The sequence below is a fragment of the Pipra filicauda genome, unplaced genomic scaffold (assembly GCF_003945595.2).
Source record: "Pipra filicauda isolate LSUMZ 115617 unplaced genomic scaffold, ASM394559v2 scaffold125_size2111803_pilon, whole genome shotgun sequence".
Classification (NCBI taxonomy): domain Eukaryota; kingdom Metazoa; phylum Chordata; class Aves; order Passeriformes; family Pipridae; genus Pipra; species Pipra filicauda.
In genome coordinates this window covers 861620-880724 of record NW_024103718.1, presented here as the reverse complement: position 1 = coordinate 880724, position 19105 = coordinate 861620, and the positions used below count along the sequence as shown (strand labels likewise).

General features: G+C 35.5%; 1 protein-coding gene and 1 long non-coding RNA gene across 2 annotated transcripts in view; one reads left to right on the top strand and one right to left on the bottom strand.

Annotated features, from left to right (window-relative positions):
* The window catches only part of ITGBL1 (integrin subunit beta like 1), a 148672-nt gene that overhangs the window by 48012 nt on the left and 81555 nt on the right, over positions 1-19105 (bottom strand). The gene's annotated exons all lie outside the window — the stretch shown is intronic.
* On the top strand, positions 995-15159 carry LOC113992982. The gene is made up of 5 exons (XR_003542435.2): positions 995-1047; positions 1850-1977; positions 4919-5108; positions 7738-7912; positions 14913-15159. It is a non-coding gene; the product is annotated as an uncharacterized LOC113992982 (long non-coding RNA).

Genomic DNA, 19105 nt, shown 5'->3' with positions numbered 1-19105 from the left:
ATCAACACACAATAAAACACACAGAGATCCTGATTCGGCATAGACAAAACAGAACAATGCAGGAATTGCTGTACTGAAGCAAAACAATAGTATATCTGATTCCGTATCCCTTCACTAACCACGGAATCTTTGGAAGACTCAGAATAATTCAGTTAACATGCCAAACTCCATGTTACAAAGCTCATCTCCCTACCATGCATCTCTCACAGAAGAACAGGGACCACTTCAAGATTGCCTATGGATCCACAAGCATACATAATAACCTTATAAAAAGTCAGATGAGGAAAGGCAAATAAAATTCATTAATTAAGGAACCATTATTGTTCAATTGAGGGTACAGAGAATCTCATTTTTTTCAAGATATCAAATGGCATACTTTCAGGAAGGAAAAACAAAAGGAAAAAAAGGGGGGGCGGGGCAGGAGGGGTAGGAGAGGAAATTACTCCTTGTCCTATTCTATTCTAAAAACATTTTCCTCCTCTCCCACTCCCCAAGAGAATTCAAACAACATTCAGAAGGATCATTTCAGCACCTTCAGATGCAGGTCAGAACTTTGAAAGTGGTGCAGACAGTTCTCATTGACTCCTAAGAATGAAAACACAATCATCAATATGGACAGTGTTTTGAACACAGTATTTTATATGATTTTGCATACACTGATGTTGTGAGTAAAATTGTAAACCTCATTGCCATTGATGCATTTGCACTTTGCACTTGTAAAATGAAGATAATCCTTTCAGTTTCTACCAAATAGCACTGTAATGGTTTTGAGTTTAGGCCTTCCTTCCAGGTAACCAGGAAGGAAGGAAGGAAGTATTCCATCCTATTCCTTTACGTAATCCAGCATATAAATAGATGGAGAGAGAAGCCTCTTTCTCTCTTCCCTTCCGGCGAGGTTTGGACACAGCAGACTCCCGCAAGGCCGGTCTCGCTCCTGTGGGGGGAGTCGAGGCCTGGCCGGGCCTACAGGGCCTGTTGTTCCTGCTGATCCGGGGTCCGGTAGGGTGGCGGCAGCATTTGGGCAATTGTGCTATCCCAAGGAAAGTAGTAAGATACTCTTTTGCAAATTCTTTAGTTTGCTAGATCCTGAGGGGTTTTTTTATTTGTGTATATCTGTTTTGGTTTTGGTTTTTTTGTCCTTTTTTTTTTTCCTTTCCCTTTTCCCTTTCCCTTTTGGGATTGTATATAGTATTTCAACTGTATATAACCGTAATATATGTAAATACATATATTTTAATATAGTTTGGCCAATCTGGATTTTTTTCGTAGTATTTTTTCTTTTGCTCTTTGCCAGAGGTTTTTGTGCTGGGTCTTGGGGACTTGGTGGGGAGCCAAATAAAACTTAGACAAGCATTTAAACATAATTCTGCAAGAATTTTCACTTTGTTTTGAAATTTTTTCTGTTCCTTATGGTATCCCAAAGTCCTGTTTGAATCAGCTTTTAAGGTGTGAATTAAAAAATCAAGTAGATAATCATGTTGAAATTTCTCATACAGATACCAAGTCTGTACTAATTACTAGAACTGCACAATATTTCTCTTTGTCAAAAGTCTTCATAACACCAAGTACAAACCCAAACCATTCTAAATAAGAAGCAGTGTAAAGAATCCCTGACAGAGTAAATATGAAGATAGCAATAAATATATCATGAAATCTAATTAATCTGTGTTATTTTGAAGTATTAATTACTGTAAACACCCCTCATGGATCCATTAAGGTGGTAGGCAATTAGGAAGGTTCTTGAACCCCATTATGGGCAGTGAAAGAAGGTGTTACTAGTACTGCAGACTAAAAGTTCAAAATATTCTATCATTCTGTTTTAAAGTATCTGGTTATGTATTTCTTACAGGGGAATATCGCATCTCACAATAAAACATATAGTTTGTTGAAACTCGGAGCAGATAAAGTGACATTATAATTGATAACATAGAAGACAAGAGAACAATTAAAATCTCAGTTAACACTAAGCCAGAGAAGGTAATGTTCCCTTTCATCTCCCTTGGGCCATTATTTATTGTCACTGGAACAGAACAGTCCCTCCTTAAACAGGAAACCTCTTCAGACAAGAGTCATCACTTGTTGCCGCATAGGCATACAGTGCTTAAAGAAATACTGCTTCCAACTTGAGTGGAAAGCAGAGACACTAAGAGAATACAAATAATGACAGAGTAATTGAAATTAAGCCTGAGATAGCTGGTGACTAATGCAGAGCCCAGACATAAACCTCAGTTTGGTTTATTGAACATATAGACACAGTAGAATCATTGGCTTGACATTATGCATCTACTCATGCACAAGTAGTGCCATTTAAAAGACTCACCATGCAGTATTTTATCTTTCCTTAACACCAATGTGGTGTCTCTGAAAGCAAATATTAAGAGGGATCTGAGTTACCTCAGACTGAAGCAAGAGGTTACCTTGAAGCTACCTGCAAAACTACAAAACTGTCCTGTGATGTATTTCTCTATGAAGTTCACAGCACTCTACACAGCTGTAAGTGTAAAAATTGCACAATAAATTTTGCTACAGGCTTAGTTAGAAACACTATTATTTGGGACCTTTTGGAATGGAGAACAGGTTCTACTTATGTCACTACCATCCAGAATATCATCTCAGAAATTTTTTGGTTTATTAATGAAGTAGATGGAGCTGGGGGAAAGAAAATAAAACCAGACATTTTTTAAGTCCCAATTGTTCAACTCTTTCTCCATTAATAAATTATTGCTTGATCTTAAGAGATCTGCTGTTACTTGTGAAAACAGTAAAACTAGTCCTAGCCTATCCTTTGATGTTTGTCCTAGGATACTGACCTGGTTTTGGCCAAGGACAGGGTTAATTTTTCTCAGTAGCTGTGAGAGGGTGGAGCTTGGAACTGTATGGGCATGGCCAAGACCCTAAAGTTATTCAATACCATCTTACACCATTGCCAGTGGTGAGGAAAAGGGACTCTCTCTCTCACATTCCTTTCTCCTCATGGGGAAAGTATAGCAGGTGGAGGGTCTGTCACTGTCTTTTGTTGTCCTGGGCTTGGTGAGCATTTTTGCTACTAATACTGTTGCTGTTACTGTTTGTTATTTTATCTCATTACTGTTTCCAGTAAATTATTCTTGTCTCAACAAAGGATCTCTGCCTTTTGTACATCCCACCAGAGGTGGGAGGGGAGTGGCTTGTGGTTTTCTTTTTGGTGAAAGTACTAAATTGGGGAATAACATTCCTAAACCACAACAGATACACAGTGTTACTAAACTCTGTTGTCATAGCTTAAAACAGAAAAGCTAAACAAAGGGAGTGTATACTTCTAAGTACTGTTTTTTAAAAAGATATGAAGTAGAAAGGAAGAGAAATAGTTGAAAGGAATCTTCCTAGCAACTATTTTTTTTTATAACTGTATAGGCTTACAGAAATTTATATATTTGAGCTTAGTATAGCATCAACTTTTCCTATTATTAGAGATGTTTGCCTTAATTTTTTATCTACCATTCTTTCCTATCCTGGTAGCCATGTAGTACTAATTGTAAAGAAATTTCAAATTTGGCACTATTTGACCTCACTTAAAAATACAAATACTCAAAAACAAGTACAGTGAAATGGCTACATTTCCTGAATGATGATTTTTGGATTGACTCTTTGGACTACCCAGATATTTCTTTTAATATGACACCAAGTTAGGACATAATAACACTATTTGGAACTTAGTTGTAAGGAAATTCTGGGAAAGTATTGACAGCTTGTGCTTCAACCTACCTGGATTATTCAGACCAGGTATTAGTAGTCAATATTCAGTCTTAATCCATAACTACCATCACCACCATTACCCAAAATTTCATGTAATGATTTTTAGTCTTTTATCCTTGACTACAGATAACTACCATTTGACAAATGAATCATTAAAGTAGCATTGATTTTGTGGGAACAAGGAACCTTTTTTTCTCTTTCCTAGTGGGCCAGTCTCAGAATTCATGCTTGTTTATTTTTTTTAAATTCACTTTCTGGAAGTACTCATGTAAGTAAATCCCACTCAACTGTTCAAAGGCAAAAGCAAGATACATGAAAATTAAGTTTTACATTTGAAAATACAGTGCCTATAGTCATCCACCTTAAATGGTTCACTGCTGGAAATCTAGGTATGTTAACCCCCCTGCGGAATAGCCTTTTCCTAACTCATAAAAGATGGCTGTCAAGACATCACTCCTCTGTGAGGAGAGAAATTTCTATTTTACAAGATTTTAAGCAGAATAAATCATTCCAGCACTCCATTATCTAAATGATCTATTGCTCCACAATCCTTTTAGATGAATCTAGATGAGATTATGTCATCTTGCTGATTCAGTTCAGCCAACACATAACACTCTCAAGAATCTAACACTAAGCTATATGGATAAAATGGAATAAAACTTGAAAATGTCACAATATCAAATTTGTGATGATATGAGTCATTCCCATTGAGAAAGAACCCCATTTAGCACCTCAGAAAGAGCTCTTCAGAATTACAGATATACTTGTCATATGACAAAATGATAGTCAATATGCAATTCCATACCAGTGAGCATTATTTATAAGGTCATTCATTTAATGTGAGTTATCATTTACACCTAAAGGAGCCTCAGATTTTATTTGAGATATTACTTACCACTGGCTATGTTTGCATGTCCTATTTGCATTGCAGCTAAGACTAGCTGATCCAAACCCATCATGTCAAGTTTCATAACTGTTTGCTATAAAGAAAATAAACTCTAATCTTAAAAATTTACAAATTAAACATAGAAGCAAGAAAAACTGCTGAATAGGAGAATGAACTCTTACAAATCACTTTTCTTTCTATAGACTATCTGTTTATTAGATTATCCTTGAAAGTTTGTCATCTGATAAATGATCTACCTAATCTCAATAGAAACTGATAAAACTTGCAAATTTACAGATGTGCAAGCTTCCTACCCAAAAGACTGATGATCTCTTCAAGATGCTTATAAGCTTGACAATACTCAGCATCAGGAATGAGAGGTTTTATCTGAAATTCCTGTGATCTACTGTTAATATATTCACTGAGATGACTCAAGAATGGAACTGTAATTAATGCCTGAAGTTTGGATTGTGACATAATTCTACAGGTGACAGATTTTTGCACAAGTTTCTTTGATTTAGGTACAACTGCTCATCATAATGTACTTCATTTTAGGCCTTTGGAAAACCTGTATTAGTATTAATTAATAATTTTTTTAATATTTGTAATGCCTTTCCTTCTGTCTCTTCAGAGCTTTTTCCCCCCTGCCTTCTGCTTCACTGCCATTACCACCAAAAAACTCTTAAGGCTTAGGAAATGATAGAACCATATGTACACTTCTTATAATTTTCCTCTATCCATCATTACCCTTTTTTGCTGTGTTAATTACTCAAAATGCTTATAAAGTTATCATTGAATGTTTATTCTTCAATTACTGTTCCTCTGTATCCTCACAAAAACTGGACAAACAACTTCTTGACCATAAGATTATGGTTATATATCCAGTCAAAAATCAGTCACCTATGACTAATCAGTGTAAGATGCCAATAGTGAAATTCACTACATTATATATATGAAACCAAGAGGCCTCTGAGTTGCTTATTTCTTGCAAATTCTGTATTACGTGATAATCAGCGTTGCATCACGTTCCAGTTACTATCAGATCAGTAGCAAAGGTCACACAGAGGTATCTAGAAGTATCTTTGAGTCTGTGATATGAAACAAAAAGATAGCTAATACAAAAGAAAGTTCAGGGTGTTTTTGGATTACCTATCCCATTCTTTCTAGATCTAGAAGTGGGGAAAAAGATCAGCATATTTCTTGGTTATGGTAACAGCTTTTAAGTATGAAAACACACTGAAACTAATAAAACAAAACTATTACTCATTTGGGTACAAATCCAAAAACTGTTGCTCCAAGTAAAAACTTGAATGAAAAGATCCAGAATTTATAACATTTGCATTCCAGCTCAAGTTAATCATCATTCCAAAAATGATAAAGCAGATTAGTAGTCTGTTCTTTTTGGTAAAGGCATGGATTAGGATATTAAATCAAATTTACTCAACAAATATTAATTTGAACCTGTAATTTAACAGATAAGCAGAAAACAGAATTCTAATATGTCATTACATCATAAAACCATGTCTGCATATATTTGTGATATTTCTGGTTTATATTAAATCCATTTTAGCTTCAGAGTTCATTCAAAGCTTATATGAATCTTTAAAGAGTGGGAAACACTTTGAGCTACTCTTCAATTATGCTCCAGTGCATGTCCTGCATAAAAATCTGAACCTTTGTGCAGTGAGAAAAAAACATCTTACTTCTCAAGCTACTTAAAATTAATGTGATTCCTTATGTGTTAAGGTGGCATTTGGTACAAATTCATGCGGCAGCATTTTCCCTAAGTAAGCAGCGTTTTTGAAGGACATTTCCAATGAAGACAGGGTAAATGAGATAACCTCTGGGTAGCAGAGCATTATTAATGACCTGAATATTCTTTCCACGTGCATTTTGTCCATAATCATAAACATAATTAAAATATCTTTGTGCTTCCCTGGCCCTCAGCTTAGTCCTCGAATTACAGGGTTATGACAAGAATCACCACTGCAGCCAGGTCACAATACAGGACTTCTGATAGTCCCAGGAAAAACAGATGTTCTTTCCAGTAAGCACAAATGTGTAGTAAGATAAAAATCTGGGTTTTTTTCTTCAGTATTAGAGGGTTTAAGCCTATCTAGGTCAATTGACCTACTGGGACAAAGGGTCTTTCTAATTAGTTCTTCAGTTTGACTCAGCTGTACACTACAACGGACTGAAAGTCACTACCATTCAAAGGCTAAGTTTAGAAACTAAGCCATTGCTGATATGAATTCCTTATTTCATAGATACTTATTTGTCATCACCAATAGTTTGTAGCTGGAAAGTATTCCGCATTTGGCAGTACCTCCTCCGACCAGAGAAGGCTCATTTACCGAGAATCTGAGAGGCTGCTGCTCTGTCTCACCTCCAGCTCACATCTGGGTACTCTACGGGCACAAAGTGATGGAATGAGTTTGCACGTGGTAGCAAACTGAACTAAGTGTACTGTATTCCAGTATCCCAGCTGGGAAAATTAGTCTTCTAGTCCACACTCTCTCGGGGGTGTCTGGCTCCTATCTACTTCCTGCCTGTGAGATAAACATTCAGCACATGCAAAAGCCACAAGGATCAATATCTGCATTATGCACTGGAATACATAATACATTTTCAAATTTAATGGATCTTGAAATATCTTCTACACTTCACTTGCTCATTTATCACTGCAAAGGTCATGGGTTCCAATATGATTAATGCATGAAAATCTTCTGGTTAGCTTCCATTAATGTACCTTTCTCTGAGAGCAGCCCCCTTACTTCAGTATGCATTGAAGCGTGAAAAAAAAATTCTGATGCCAGTATATATCTCCCTCTTAACTTTAGTGGGCTTTGGTTTACGCATTTAAATAGGGGAAAGAAACCCCCACCAAACAGTTGGAGAGCTGTAAACTACAACTGGACTCATGTCCCTGGGTAATTTCCTCAGTTCTGTCACAGGTCATTACAAAACTACTACATAAAAAATGGTTGTGTCTCTAGTCTATAAGTGTTGCAGACTGTAAGCAATAGGGCAGAAAAAAAATTTTTTAAAATTTTCTAGAATGAAAGCAACAATATTAAACTCTAACTCTCCATTAAATATTTTGTTTTATCTTTCAGAAGAGAAAAAGAAAAACCCTTTCCTCTTCCTCACCTGAAATAAAAGTAAAAATTACTGAATGAGTTGAATTGTATCATTACATAATTTTCATTTTGGAAAAAAAAAAGAAAAAAGAAAAAGGTAAGATCACTTTGCTGAATTGAAGTAATTTTGTCAAACATTTCAAAATATCAGGTATGTATCATTTCCATGAATACCCTGAAAAACAAATGTCTATCATCCACCCTGCAAAAAAAAAGCTGACAAAAAACTTTCCAACTGTTGTTTATTTAGTTAATATAAAGAATGCCATCTACCGGCAATAACAATAAGTAGCAGTGTTTGTAAGTTGCTAGGTGGGGTAAGATTATCAGTTTCAGACACTACAAACAAGTCTAAAGATCATTTATTTTAAAAGAAATCTCTAAATTTGAAAGAAGGTGTTATGTTCCACGTTTCTCTTCAAAGGCTATTCTTAATCATTGCCTTATGTTTGGAAACAAGTCCCTAGTAGGAAATAACTGGCTGGTTCATGACCCACTTAGAAAGAAGGATTTTTTGTGTATGCATGTTCCACAGCCTCATAAGCATACACAGTACTGGCATAGTTACTAAATGGACAGTTCTCACAGTAAGAAGAAAGGCACGTATAGCAAGCAAAGGGTCGTACAAATTAACTCCAAACACACAGTTCCAATGTTGGCCTGCATAAATGAGGCAGACAATGCTGTTAAAAGATTCTTGAGTAAACTGATAAAAAGGACCCCACCAGACATATAGCTTCATGTTCAGTTCTCTGTCCTACAACTTTCCAAAAACATTAATTGTTGAAGTGCTGTCATTTTGAAATGGGTATTTAGGCAATGACTGATTTATAATAAGTAAGTAAAGGAGACAGTAATTATTTATTATACTACACATGAGAAAGAAACGCTGTACATATTGCACTTTACAAATAATCAGGAACAGCATGTCTTCAGATACCTTAGGTTTAAAACCATGGCTATGACTCATGAGAGAAAAAAAACAAAACCACAAACAAACACAAAACAACCAAGAAATACAAAAGTTCAAATAACAAAATTAATGTTTATTATCTGATTTGTATGCCCTTCTCTTCCTCTGTGTCTTAGAGGGACCAGATTAAGCAAGTATGAATATTTTTATGACTGCAGTTTTTTGAATCTGATATTCATCTGTCTTTCTGAAAAACTCTATAATGTAAGACAGTTGTTTTGCTTGGTTTTACCCAACACTGTGCTTTCACTTTTAGAACTGGAGGGCTGAGGTAACTGTAAATTTCACTGAAAGTATGATTTAATCATAAGCACTTATTTTTTTGGGTCTTGTCTTCCTTTATTGGCTTTCTGAAGTGCAATTTGGACAACAAACTAAAGAGAACACAGACACAGACAAATATCTGACTTCAAGTGTGCCATAAAATAATTTTCCTAACAGAACTGACTAAGCTGTCTCCTGAAAGTATACTGAGCACTGGACAAATGAAGATGGCAAGGAAAGGGCAGAACTCTTAAACTCATGGGTCCATTGCTTAGAAAAACTGCAGCAGTTCCTGTAAAATAAGTGCATTAGTGCTATTCAGGGAACAAAAATGACATAATGTATTACAGCTTTGTGAACCCCGTCTCAGAAAAAGAATCTCAACTTCAGGGGCAAAGATTTTGATTGGGAAGAAGACTTTTGTTGGGAATTTCTCAATATGGAGTCTGGCTTTCAGCCTGACTTTTCTTGACTTTGAACTGTCACTGAACTTTGAAAAAGTTTTCTCTAAACATAAATTGCAGGAAACACGTTTACCTTAGAGTTATTGTCCAAAGTTTCATATCAGTATTTAGACATATCTAGCAAAGATTTTAGAAAGTGTTTAGGCTTTTAGTTGCTAACTATACTTCCCATTTTTCACTGATAACTGCAAAAACTCTCAATGAGAAATCAGAAGCCTAGCTACTTCCTCCCAGTCCCACTTCTTTCTACATTCCTTTGTAAAATATTTAGTCCAGTCTCTGCTCAGGTTTCATAACACTCAAATATCTCTAGAAGCACGTAAAAGTAGGGAAACAATTCCATATCTCTCTATCTCAGGGAGCTCATGCTGTCATGTCAGTTTTCCTATGCAAAGCAAGGATGCAACCATTTATTTTGAAACTCTAAAGAACTTGTTTTCTAAAGAACATCCTTCTACAGACATTCTTACTTAACAACAACTCATAGCATTCCTTTTTAGTTTCATCAAAAAAAAAAAAAAAGAAAAATTCAATGCTACATGTTCCTGCAAGATACTGTGTTTTTTTCCTTACAAATCATATGTTGATTATTAAGCATGTTCACACCAAAGAAGCAACCTCAAAAAGTAGCACAGTAAAAGTTCTGTTTAAATATCAATGTCATGTTGATTTAAATTCAGCATTTGCTAAATGTATTAATTTCTTAAAGTTTGTTACTTGTTAAAGTTTGTTAAAAAAAGACCTACATACTTTGAGATTTGTTGACTTAATAAATTAATTTTATAGTGTTCAGACTCTTAGAAATACCTGCATCTCTAATATACCAGTCAGTGCTTCTTGCAAAGTTGGCAAACAGCACTTTAGAATTTAATAAAGCAGAACACAGCTATTGATATAAACATGCAAGATTATTTCTGACTACCAGAAAAATAAAATTTCCTTAGCTTTTTAATAGCTTTCTTCTTTACAGAATTTAAAGAAATTTTTAATCTTTGTACCTATATGCTTCAAATACACTTACTGATACTCAGTTACCACAGAGTGGAATAACTCATTTTGCACCCTAAGCATGACATAGCAAGATACTTGGAGAGAAATAAGGAACTCCTCAAACAAGAAACTGAGACAGATAAGCAAGTAAGCATTGATTAGGCTAGAACCTGGTCAGGTCTAAATCTAGTTAAGAAAAACGGTGGGGTGTCATTTTTACTGTGGAAAGTTGGACTTCTAAAATTATTCCATCAAGTCCAGGCTTTCTTTCCAAAAAGCAGATCCTGAAAAAAACATATCTCGTGATATTCACCTACAACCTGATTACTTTCAATTATTAACAGTTCTCAGCTTAAAATTGGCTTCATTTGAATTTTCAGGGTCTTTCAGATATTTTTAAGTAAAAGGTTTTTTATAAGAGAAGAACAAAAGAAGGAAGAAATCAAACTACTCAATCAGCATGGAAACCTATTAATCATCTGTCACACCAGACAAAATAAATTTTGAGACAGCATTGATGCATTTATTTTACACAAGTGACTGTCTTAACTAAAGCACAGAGCAGGTAACAGCTTCAGAGTAAGCAATGCGTCCTTTACAAAGTGTGTTGGAAGCTCTTGTCTTTCTTTTATCTTTTTCTGAACGCTACCTAGATACCACACCAACACAGTGCAGGAAGAAAGTCAATCTTCATTACAATAACAACAGTGCAGTATTTGATAGATGTCTCTTTACTAGTCAATTAAATGGGATTGGGACAGTTCCCTGGCATTGAGACCAATTGACATAGAAGAACTGGCATTCATACTATCAAGTTGTCTTCCATGAGAGTGGCCTCATCCAGACTGCCTACTGGGAACAGTCACTAGCCCACATTAGTTCCTGAATTATAAGCAGAAATTGTTTGGAAAGAATACCAGCTGGCACAGGGTAAAAGTGGGTCAGTAGCTGTTCTAGCGATCTGACATTATAGGCCAGCAAGCTGCAGTGCCTGGGGTTGATACGTGGAAGTATTTAATTTGCTAGTGTAGATGTCACTGTTAAGGTATCTCAAAACACTCAATAAACTACAAGATAGTCAGAAAAAGGACTCATATCTGCATATCAACAGCAGAGGTTCTTTGCTCCAGCCCATGTAGATTTCTATTAATTTTATTTGCACTGTAGTAAAACATTACAGTTGGGGTAAATAATTTCATAAACTGATGGGATTCACAGAACCGAGATGCAGGCATATAAAAGTTAGCCCAATAGTAATTCTTTTAAAGACAGTAGGGCAAAGTATGAGTTATGACAATTCATCTTATAGTAACACAGAAATATAGAAGAAATGGGCAGATTTCCTCTTATTTAGAAGTACTATCATTCCACCAAAACCAAACACTGAAGTATCTCACAGTTTGATGTCTAGGTAAATTTGAGATGAACCTCACCCAGAATATTCCTCCGTGTTTACAATAGATGACATCTCTTTAACATGATGACTTGGTTCTGTTGTGCAGAACAAGTCAATTCTGCATTTCCAAATGACTCATACACTAATGTTTCAATATACATACATTTATTTGGGGGATGAGTAAAAATTTTGGACAATACAGGCCTTCATCTCAGTTTTTACTGCAAAGTACAACTTCATGACTTTACAGAAGATATTTGTTCTAGTCAACAAGCTGTGAAATCTAATCAGCTCTCCCACATAAACATATACACACACCTCAATTGCTTCTTTTTTCCCAGCAGAGATTTTTTTTGTAATGTCTCCTGTTATTGTGATTGAACAAAAAATACTTGATATACCAGTTATGAGAAAGAAGGTACTTAAAGATACTTCCATTTTAAACAGCTGTGTCACTGCCACAAATGTAAAATGAACGTGCATCTATCTCTCCTGTTGTATTCCTTGCATAAACATTCCTTCTTCTAATTACTCTTGCACATTTCAATGAATAATTTTTTTCAGCAGTGTGAATCATTCCCATATCTTTGCATGTACTCAAGACATTCACAAATCCTGACTTAAGGTCAGACAGCATTTTTTAAGCGAACCAAAATAGGATGACAACTTGGAGCAGCAAAAAATTAATCTACTTTATAAATTATTATTCATTTTAATTGGTTATATCTTCTCTGACTGGAATGCATAGCTCACATTCTACTTCCTTACAAATTAGTTTATTATATCAAAAGCAAGTATATTTAAAGTTTGTTAGGTGTCCTTCAACAGAAGCTAAAGAAATTTCACCGCAAACCTTCAGCTATCAGGATTTACTGCTTAAGAGCAAGCAGTTTCTCCATCCAGCATTGACAACAATATATTTGCTTTCTAGGCTTTAGAAGCCCATACCATCCATCAAAGGCCTTGATGTGTTGCTGGTCTATCTGCAGCTCACTCTCTAATCAAATAAAAAAGAAAAACCAGACAAAAGATTCAAAGGAAGTCTAGCACAAATGAGTGTCAGTCCATTCTTTGATTAGGTAATGGCAATTATGATAATTACAGCAATCCACTACAGGAAAATGTTTCAAAATTGCCAGCCTGTAGCAAAGTGTAGCACTTACAAGTATCCACTTATGCAAAGCTTTGCCTGAACTTTTTGAATATTTACTGTGTTCTTTCAGTTGTAAACAGGATAAATTGGACTGATAAATTAGGGCTTTGATCTATTACATATTATTAATATATACGTGAATTCATCTAAGATATAGTCATCCTCTACAGATATAAATCTCACTGGAGTGTAAAGAGAACAGGCATTATTGAAAGTTTCACCTGAGTTCACACACAACATTAGGCAAAACTATTTTTTCTCACATAAAATTTCAATAGTGAGATTTTTATACTATATAAACATAAGGTAAATATGATTGTTTTCCTGTTTGCCTTCTGTATTATGTTCCCTGCTCTGCTAAAGAAGTCAAGCTCAAACTATTTGACAAAAATAGGGGTGTCTTAAAAAAAGGCTAACTATGTCAAAAGATACACTAGTAATCACTAAACACTGACATTTAGAAAGACAGAAAAAGAGGATCAGATCAACTGAAAATGGGAAGATGTAGGCTAAGAAAATTAAGCAAGACTGGGATGTGGAAGAGACTATGTACAGAAGACAACTAGCCATCAGAAAGAAGACAATCCTGGCCTTCAAGGTCTTTCACAGGTGTCTTTCACAGATGAAAGAGGTCTTTGTCTGCTGGAGGAAGAATTGCAATCAAGGGAACAAGAACAAGGAAGACCACATCACACACAAAAGTAAATCTGCAACGTGTCCAGAGACGGTAGCATTTCAGAAGCACTGACTGAGAAAATAAAAGGGATATTTCATGTGACCATTTCTTACAGCCACCAGAAAACCCATTCCTCCCTGAACTGTGAAATTAGTAACTCCAATATTTTACAGATTTCTGCCTTTTGTACTCTAATCATTCTTATCCATCAGATTAGGTTTACCTAAACCAGTGCCTACAAATACCTCAGATAGGCATATGACTCATTAGAAACAAAACCATTTAAGATGGCTGGCTGGTAGGCTTGTACAGACTGCACTGAGTAAAAAAAGAAAATAAAAGCATTAGTGCAGTTTATCTCTCCTTTAACCAGCGGAGGCACAAACATTGACTCTTATCTCTTGGTAGCTGCCAGCTGCCAATAAAGCATTGCACACTGATTTCTTTTTTTCCATAGATCTCAGAGAAAACAGCTAAAGCTGAGCTGAACATTAAACAAAAAAAAAAAAAAAAAAAAAAAAAAAAGGAGAGAAAAGAAAATTTTTAAAAAAGCAAGCAGGGAAACACACTCTTTTACTTGTCTGATGAGAAAGAATGCAAAGCCAAACTAGAACTCATATGCCAGATTTTAAAATTTTGAAACAAAATGGCTGGCGCTAATCTGTGCATGGATCACTTATTTTGCTGTTATTTCCTGAAAAGCAAATCTACATGCTATGATTAAATAGACGTTAATATGATGAAGGGGACTCACATATGACAAAGCCAGCTGGTTGCTTTTCAAATCTGGCAGCTGCAGGTGATCTCTGGTCACACTAGGGGTTCCAGCTATTCTATTGAATTGTTTGTACTATCTGAAGTATGTAGGCTTGAAAACCAGCAAAGGCATGTAATTAGAGATAAATAGAGATAAACAGTTTTTCAGAATGAACAGTTGCACAGTTGTATCCCAGCCTCTTCCAAATTGCACAAGAAATAAAAGCTGATTGACTACAAGGTATCTTATACACCTGTTGTATCACACGCTCCTGGAATCATGTATGCTGGAAGAGCCTCCAGGGGTCAACTAGCTCAAAGCCCACCCAGTGCAGTTGTTGAGGGCTGTGACCCCACAGAGTTTTGAAAATCGCTAAGGATAGTTCCTTAGGTGATCTTGGAGCTGATCTTTTCCTACAATAGGAGGAATTTCATTCCCAGTCTTAAGAGAATTTCATTGAACTGTTCTGATCTTCCAGCAGATACCAAGGTGACTGAAACTGCCTGTGATTAACAAGGCCTCCAACACTGAAGATTCCTGCAGCTGTAAGAAGGTTTCATTTACATCCTTTCTTGATCAGGTGATCTGTAGCAAACACCTACCACACTCACAATAAATAATTACCTATTAATATAACACATAAAAATAATTACATAAATATATAATATGTAAACAATTGTGTTGCCCTCTTGCATGTTCATTTAAATATCAGAATTTGTTCTGTCCTACACTGTCTTTCTTGCTAGTGAGAATAAAATGAAATATATTTGAACCAAAACATGCCATATTGAAAAAGAGCCTGCAAATTATTCTCATTGTAAGGTGGCATCCATGTTTGCTACTCTACCAGCCATGATTGCCATGGTTTAAAGATTCCTTTGTTATACTGTTATACTTTTATCCTGCAGCCCTAATTCCTAAGTATTATCCTAAAACAAATATATTACATATCCTCTATTCTTTACCAATCCTCAAACTTTTCACTGTGAAAACCAGTGGAAAACTTCAGAACATTAATAAATTGTATTATAGAACTACCTCACTCTTAGAATATCATCTACATCTCAGAAACAGACAACTTACAACACACCCTGCTTCTCCCAGGACAGATGAAAAAGTACTTAGGCAGAAACAAAGTACATCATGAACCATTTTTGTATTACTTTGTATTACCATTTTGTATTACCTTACTGCAAGTAAGGGTTCACTGCAGAAATGAAATGTTCTTTTGATTTACAGTCTTTCCTAGGTTTCCTCCGTCTCTACTTGATGTCTCCCAAAAACATGACTGGTAAGGCTAAAAACAATAGCCAAGAGTGCTGTAGGTGGGTCACAGACAATTAAGTAGCTTTCTCTACAGACAAATACTGAAGTGTCGAGCTCCTGAACACTTTATGATTAAAAAAAAATAAAAATTAAAAAAAAGACAAGGTCGGAAAAGGTGAAATATTCTCAACTATTCCAAATTGGCTTTCCTAACAAAAGGCAGCTTCCAGATGATCCTGCTTCAATTAAGAGAGAGAGAAAGGCTCAAACAGAGCTTGAATCAGAGAAGCAGCTTAAAATCAGTGACCTATACTATTGATAGACAAATATAAGAGGAGTGTGATGCAACTATTTATCTCTACTTTTTTCTTAGACTTCAACAGACTACAAGTGGAGGTCAGGGTGTCAGTCTGGCATATAAGGGTGTAACATAGACTGTTACGCCAGCTCATGCAGCATTAAAGTTCTAGCATAGCAAGACTGCCTCTCTGCTTGAAGCACACAGATGTATAATGGAGCTCAATCTCAAAGTTGATGAGATGAAAGCTAGAAATGTGACACACGACTTGAATTTATGCTCTGTTCTTCTTACACCAGCTAATAATGCTGCTTGCTGCCAGGCTGTCTACTATAGTGCTTTAATTAATACCTCCTTCAGAATGCAGGGGTCATGCAAAATGAATGAAAACAGCACGCCAAATTCAGAGATGATGTACATTAGAGTAATTTACACTTCAATTAAAGAGCACAATTTGCATAATAAGAGTCTGTAGTAAAGAGCGGGTAGCAGGGGTAGTAATCTAGATTTTACCTTAGGATTGTTTACACTTTTCTTCTCTGACCCCATCCTGTCATGTATAAAGTACAGTAAATTATTCAAATAGCAACTTCTACTATCTTCTTCCTTTACTAAGTCAACAAGCTTTAGGTTTTAGAAACAATGTTTTTATATCGGTGTCTAATAGAAATAGGATTTTTTTTTTGTTGGTCGGTTTTGGCAATATCATACTAGAGGGGGACTCCAAAGTCCTTAACTAATAACTGCATTTAGAACAAAAAAACCAGAACTGTGAGGACATAAAACTATAGTAAATGAGGCTCCAATGGTAATAGCATAGAATTAGTTCTCATGATCTGATACATGCCTCCAGTTTCCCTTCCGCCCTTTAAAGGCGTCATACCTGTCTGTGGAGACTTACTTGTTGGAGAGATGAACAGATCGGTATTACTTAATTACAGTTTGTATAGAATTAAAAATCTTGAAGATATGCTGAATGATGTCATCCAAATGTTTATATGAAACTATAGTAGTTGATGATCCAACCCCCAAAATTAATTACAACCGGAATATTTTATGCCATATTTACCATCAGTCACGTAAGACTTCACAAAGGTCAGAAGTGCAGAATTACATCTGCTTTTAGGCAGCTATTTAGGCAGCACAAAAGTTTTATGCAGTTTCCATCTACTCTTGTCACTACGCAGATACGATTATGCCATGTGCCTTTCTCTTTCCTTCTGCATATCACGGTGAATTGTATCAATTGGAATTTACAGCATTTTCTGCACCAGTCAAGGTTTGGATGTGATATCTTTCAGAGCAGCATAAAGCATATATCATAGAAGATATCATACAGTCAAGATATCTTAAAAAAGTATTAAGACTTTACAGTAGGCAAGGGCCAATGGCACTGTTCTTTGGAGTGTTCATTGACCCTTATCCCTGAGCTTTGTTTTCAGACTTCAGGAGGTGGTATCTTGCCAGACGGGCAATATACATTACAGAACACGAGAGATTGATTCACTGTCTTAGTTCACCGCAAGGAATGTTTAATAATGCGTTGAACACTGTTGCTCTTCCACTAAGTCAATCAACATCTAGTAATTTTAAACAGAGAAGAAACAGCAAAGTTACTGTAAATTAACTCTCTCAGTAAACTTTCAAAATTCCACATAGTTTTTGAGCTAATTAATTTAGTATTTTAAAAATGGGGCTTAAGGGCATTTTCAGAAACAACAGAAATCTGTTTCAATACAGAATCAAAAAAAATCTTCATATTTCAGATAGCCAATGCTAGAGCATAAGTATAAGGAGGAATTTCACCAATAAAGAAACAGTTTAATTATCTCCATATGGCAAATAAATAAAAGCAACTATAGAAAAGATATTTAAATGTTAAAAGACAGTGCTAATAAGATTTGTCATTTATCTGTCTTGGGAAATCTGCTGTGGAATGGCTGCCTTCACTAAGGGTAAGTGATGAAAACAAGATTATTTAAAAAAAAAGCTCTCATTTATTATTCTCAAAACCTACTTTTTTAATTATCATTTATCTTACTAAAGGCTTTTTTATTAAAACTATTTTGAAATCTGCTTTTTACCCAAAGGGGAAACTCAAGTGAGTGATGTGCGTTTTAAAGAGAAAAACGGGTTTGTCTTGAGCCTTAATCCTGACAACAATATGCTATCTCTTTATTTCTAACCATGATGTTTGGTGTGTCTTTTCCTTTGTCTTTGACACTGGTCTTGCTGTACAGTGTGTTCTTAAAAGTGACAGATTTTCACTGTCAAAAAAATGAAAGTATTATATCCACAGTGAGAAGTCATGCAGCAAGCTAAAAAAAAGAAACCACTCTTCAGAATAGAAGTGTAGGGAATTCTTCACTTTACATGAATGAAGCTGGCTAGTAATTTTTGGAAAATACTTAGTGTATTTAAACTCCCAAAATTTTCCTGTGGTCCTTCTCTCACGTTATATATAACAGGGACTACTGCAGGTATAGACAGATTGATTGATTTAACTGAGAGGATGTATAATTTCTCTGCCTTTATAATATGATCTTAGCATGTAGATATTCTAATTTACTGCTCAGCATGTCAATATAAAGCCTCCTCTCTCCTTCGCCTACTGAAGCAGCTAAGAAATATAAGACCATGGTGTAATATATTTTTGGCAGCCTCTCTGCCCTCTCCACATGCTGACCAGAACCCATGAAACAGCTCGTTATTCCTGTGAGTGACTGGGGAAAATCAGGAAGGGAATTATAGCCTGAAATGAAAGTTCACTGTTTCATCTGCTCTCAGAAGAGCAAAATGCAGATTGAGAAATTGTAATCCATTGCATTTTATAGACAGGAATTATGTAATTAAGTTGTGTTCTTCATAGCATCATTTTACTTCTCTAAAAAAATTAATAGAATTTTATGTAACCCTGACACATTTCAACATTAAAAAAAGTTTTATTTCACTGTTATTTTTTCCCACACCTTTTTTCTCTTGCTGAAGTTACATGACTAACAGTTAAGGGAACATGGGATTCTCAAAATCTGGGTACCATGTGACAATTCTCTTAGTTTCCGTTGCTGATGCTTTCTCTATTTCTGTCTACATAGTAGCATAATTTA